This window comes from Amborella trichopoda, chromosome 9 (genome assembly GCF_054954075.1).
Source record: "Amborella trichopoda isolate Santa Cruz 75 chromosome 9, AtrichopodaSantaCruz75HAP2 v2.0, whole genome shotgun sequence".
Classification (NCBI taxonomy): Eukaryota; Viridiplantae; Streptophyta; class Magnoliopsida; order Amborellales; family Amborellaceae; genus Amborella; species Amborella trichopoda.
In genome coordinates this window covers 13,141,501-13,147,500 of record NC_142344.1, presented here as the reverse complement: position 1 = coordinate 13,147,500, position 6,000 = coordinate 13,141,501, and positions in this window count along the sequence as shown.

Sequence of the window (6,000 nt, the reverse complement as noted above, 5' to 3'; positions counted from 1 at the left end):
TACAACCATTGTAACCTGAACGTATAGTTTGTGATTGTGTGTGGAGAAATAAGGTTTCATCACCATACTGCGCATAAATACACATAAGCATGCCAGAAACGGAAGTATGGTGATGAAACCTTATTAGGTATGCTTGAACAAAAAGAACACCTCTCGAATTGATACCACAAAACAACATCACCACTAGGAGAGTCAGAGGGCAGCATGAGCGCAATAGCATTAGGAGTCAATGAAATCCATCAAAACTAGTTAAACTGCAAGCAATCATCAAAAAACATACCTGAGAATAATTGAAGGGAGAAAACTGTACAATAGATAGATTAAAAGAAGGCCTTAACAAAAGGCAATAAGGCCTATATTACAGAGAGTTTGATCATCTTACAGAGATTACATTAGCTTAGACTTTTGAAGTCATCACTCAAGTATACTGAACAAAAAAATAACCATCTTATGATACCCTAAAATGACAAAAATAGTAAAGAGCGCATTAATACACAGAAGCATTCAAAAAACTAAAGCATAAAAAATGAGCATTACAAATCTGAGCAAGACCAATCAAAACTAGTTTAAACTGCAAGAAATCATCAAAAAACATACTAGAGAATAATTCGAGGGAGAAAACTGGAGAATTGATAGACTCACTTGACTCATAAAAGAACAAGGCCTATCTTACAGAGAGTTTATCATCTTATAGAGATTAGATTAGCTTAGACATTTGAAGTCATGACTCAAGTATACTGAAATAAAATAATAACCATCTATTAATACCCTAAAATAACTAAAATAGTAAAGAGGACATACATAGAAGCATACCATAAACTGAAGCATAAAAAATGAGCATTACAAAATTGAGTAAAACCAATCAAAACTAGTTAAACTGTAAGCAATCATCAAGAAATATATAGGAGGAAGAAAACTGGAGAATTGATAAACTCAATTAAATCATAAAAGAAAGCCCTAACAGAAGGCAACAAGGCCTATCCTACAAAGAGTTGATCATCTTACAAAGATAACATTTGCTTAGTTGTTTGAAGCCGTGACTCAAGTATACTGTAATAAAATAATAACCATCATCCTATTGATATCCTAAATTGACTAAAATAGTATAGAGCGCATAAATACACATAAAAGAATTACAAAAATAATAACCATCAACCGAAGATACTAAAAAATGACTAAAATAGAATTGCATTATTGTTGTTTAGCCTATGTAGTTCTGATGCCTAAGCTATTGAGGATTACTTCTATTCAGATTGTTGTATCATGTTCGTGTTCTTTAGTTCAACCATTGAAAATTGCTCGTTGTTTTTTCTTAGTTATCGATTAAAAAGCTATCATTGTAACCATTGTAACCTGACTTTATAATTTGCTATTGTGTGCAGAGAAATAAGGTTTCATCACCATACTGCGCATAAATACACAAAAAAGCAGGCCAGAAACTGAAGTATGATGATGAAACCTTATTAAGAAGTATGATGATGAAACCTTATTCCTCCTCACACAACAACAAACTATAAAGTCAGGTTACAATGGTTACAATAATAGCTCTCTAATTGATAACCAAGAAGAATCAAAGAGCAATTTTCGATGCTTGAACAAAAAGAACACCTCTTTACCAACTTCACAAAACAACATCACTTAGATGAGAGTCAGAGGGCAGCCCCAGTGCAATAGCATTAGGAGTCAATGCAATCTATCAACACTAGTGAAACTCCAAGCAATCACCAAGAAACATACTAAAGAATAATTGGAGAAACAAAACTGGAGAATAAATAGGCTAAAAAGAAGGCCCTAACAGAAGACAACAAGGCCTATCACCTTTGAAGTATACTGAAATAAAATAAATCATCCAATGATTACTTCATATTCTGGCATGACAAAAACTAAAGCATAAAAAAGGAGCCTTACAAAAATAATAACCATCATCTTATGATACGTAACATGACTAAAATAATAAAGAAAACATATAAATACACATAGAAGCATGCCAGAATATAAAGTATGGTGATGAAACCATATTCCTCCGCACACAATAACATGCTATAAAGTCATTTAGAATGCTTACAATGATTTGTAATCAATAACCAAGATAAAACAGAAAGCAATTTTGATGTTTGAACAAAAGAACACCAACATAATACAGCAATCTGAATAGAAGTAATCGGCAATAGCTTAGGCATCAGAACTGCAACAATGCAATTAAGTATGGTGATAAAACCTTATTCTACCGCACACAATAGCAAACTATAAACAAGTTACTATAGTTATAATGATAGCTCTCTAATCGATAACCAAAAAGAATCAGAAAGCAATTTTCGATGCTTGAACAAAAAGAACACCTCTTTACCAACTTCACAAAATAACATCACCTAGAGGAGAGTCAGAGGGCATCCCGAGTGCAGTAGTAGGTGTCAACGAAATCCATCAAAACTAGTGAAACTACAAGCAATCATCAAGAAACATACTAGAGAATAATTGGAGGGAGAAAACTGGAGAATTGATAGACTAAAAGAAGGCCCTAACAGAAGCAACAAGGCCTATCTTACAGAGACTTGATCATCGTACAAGACCTATCTATGAAGCCGTGACTTAAGTATACTCAAAATAAAATAATAATCATCATCTTATGATACTCTAAAATAACTAAAATAGTCAAGAGCGAATAAATACACATAGACGCATGTCAGAAACTGAAGTATAAAATAGGAGCATTACAAATCTAAGTAAGACCAATCAAAACAAGTTAAACTGCAAGCAATTATCAAGAAACATATCAGAGAATATTTGGAGGGAGAAAACTGGAAAATTGATTAGCTCAATTAAATCATAAAAGATGGACCTAACAGAAGGCAAGAAGCCCTATCTTAATCTTACAAAAATTACATTAGCTTGGACCTTTGAAGCCGTGACACAAGTATACAAAAATAAAATAAACCATAATTCAATGATACCCAAAAATGACAAAAATAGTAAAGAGCGCATAAAAAAAAACTAGTGAAACTACAAGCAATCATCAAGAAACAAACCAGAGAATACTTGGAGGGAGAAAACTGGAGAATAGATAGACTAAAAAGAAGGCCCAAACAAAAGGCAACAAGGCCAATCATACAGAGAGTTGATCATCTTACAAGGCCTATCATTGAGGGCACGACTCGAGTATACTCAAAATAAAATAATAACCATCATCTTATGATACCCTGAAATGACTAAAATAGTAAAGAGAGCATGCCAGAAACTGAAACATAAAAAAAGAGCATTACAAATCTGAGTAAGACCAATCAAAACTAGTTAAACTGCAAGCAATCATCAAGAAACATACTAGAGAATAATTGGAGAGAGAAAACTGGAGAATTGGTAGACTAAAAGAGGGCCCTAACAGAAGGTAACAAGGCCAATCTTACGGGGAGTTGATCATCATCATACAAGGTCCATCTTTGAAGCCACAACTCAAGTATACTCGAAATAAAATAATAACCATCATCTTATGACACCCTAAAATGTCTAAAATAGTAAAGATAGCATAAATACACCTAGAAGCAAGCCAAAAACAGAAGCATAAAAAAGGAGAACAATTGGTGGGAGAAAACTGGAGAATTACATTACCTTACACCTTTAAAACCGTGACTCAAGTATACTGAAATAAAATAGCAACCTGACTTTAAAATTTGTTGTTTCGTGTGGAGGAATAATGTTTCATCACCGTACTCCGTATAAATACACATACATGCCAGAAACTCAAGTATGGTGATGAAACCTTATTCCTCCACACGAAATAGCAAATTATAAAGTCAGGTTACAATGATAGCTCCCTAATCGATAACCAAGAAGAATCAAAGATCAATTTTCGATGCTTGAACAAAAAGAACACCTCTTTACGAACTTCACAAAACAACATCACTGAGAGGAGAGGCAGAGGGCAGCCTGAGTGTAATAGCATTAGGACAAACGAAATCCATAAAAACTAGTTAAACTGCAAGCAATCATCAAGAAACAAATCAGAGAATAATTGGAGGGAGAAAACTAAGCATCGAAAATTACCATATCATGCTGGTGTTCGTTTGTTCGAGCATCGAAAATGGCTCTCTATTTCATCCTGGTTATCAATTAGAGAGCTATAATGACCTTATAGCTATTGTGTGCAGAGGAATAAGGTTTCATCACCATACTTAATAAGATTTTATCACCATACATCAGTTTCTGAAATGCTTCTATGTATATTTATGTGTAGTTTGTTGATGAAACCTTTTTTCCTCCGCACATAATAGCAAACTAGAGAGTCAGGTTACAATGGTTACAATGAAAGCTCTCTAATCCATAACCAAGAAGAATCAAAGATCAATTTTCGAAACTTGAACAAAAAGAACACCTGTCAAAGGCCAGTCCGAGTGCTATTAGCATTAGGATTCAACAAAATCCATCAAAACTAGTTAAACTGCAAGCAATCTATCAAGAACATACTAGAGAACTGATAGACAAAAAGAAGGCCCTAACAGAAGGCAACAAGGCCTATCTTACAGAGAGTTGATTACCGAGATTACAATAGCTTAGCCGATACTCAAGTATACTGAAATAAAATAATAACCATCATCTTTTGATACCCTAAAATGACAAAAATAGTAAGAGCGCAAAAATACACATAGAAGCATGAAAGAAACTGAATGTTGATGGCGTGGTCTTTTCCTGAGACTCACAATTTACAAACTGAATATTGATGGTGCTTCCTTAAGAAATCCAGGCTTAGCAGGTACGGTGGAGTTATTAGGAACAGTGCAGGTGGCTTTATTACTGCTTTTGCAAAGCACTTTGGTCTTGCTTCCAATAACCATGAAGAATTTTTGGCTTTTGAGGAAGGAGTTCAATTGGTTATTCAAAGTAACTGTTTTCCAATTCAAATTGAAAGTGACGGCTTTGCTTGTGAATGTCATTCAGAATCGATGCAATGCTCCATGGAGGCTAAAGACTGTCTTCTCATCGATGGTTGCACCTGTCTTCTTGCTTGTTTGTTGAAAATTCTTGCTTATTGACATGCAAAATTCTTGCTTATTGACAATTGTTGCACCAAATTGTTTTCTCATCAATGGTCCATCACACATGTCTTTCATGAGGCTAACATGGTTGCCGATGCCCTTGCTAAGAGGGCAACTGCTGACCCTGGTGCCACTATGTGGCACCATAGACCACCATATTTTCTTTCTTCTCTTTTATTACATGATCTGGCGCAAGTTCCCTTTCATAGGGTTGTACCTTAATTGTTTTCCTCTGGTTTTTTATTAATGAAAACCGGGTAAAGGGCATTCTCCCCCACTGACTTACCCAAAAAAAAAAAAAAGCATGGCAGAAACTGAAGCATAAAAAAGGAGCATCACAAATCTGAGTAAGACCAATCGAAACTAGTTAAACTGCAAGCAGACATCAAGAAACATACCAGAGAATAATTAGAGGGAGAAAACTGGATAATTGATAGACTCAATTAAATAATAAAAGAAGTCCCTAACAGAAAGCAACAACACCAATCTTACAGAGAGAGTTGATCATCTTACAGAAATGACATTAGCTTAGACTTTTAAAGCCGTGGCTCAAGTATGCTGAAATAAAATAATAACCATCATCCTATTGATACCCTAAAATGACTAAAATAGTAAAGAACGCATAAATACTATGCAGTTCTGATGCCTAAGTTTCTGGCATAAATAATAACCATCATCTTATTGATACCCTATGCAGTTCTGATGTGAATTACTTCTATTCAGATTGTTGTATCATGTTGGTGTTCTTTTATTCAAGCATCAAAAATTGCTCCCTGTTTCTTTTTTGTTATCGATTACAGAGCTATCATTGTAACCATTGTAACTTGACATTATAATAACAACCATCATCTTATGATACCCTAAAATAAATAAAATAGTAAACAACGTATAAATACACATAGAAGCATGCCAGAAACTTAAGCATAAAAAAGGAGCATTTACGAATCTGAGTAAGACCAATCAAAACTAGATA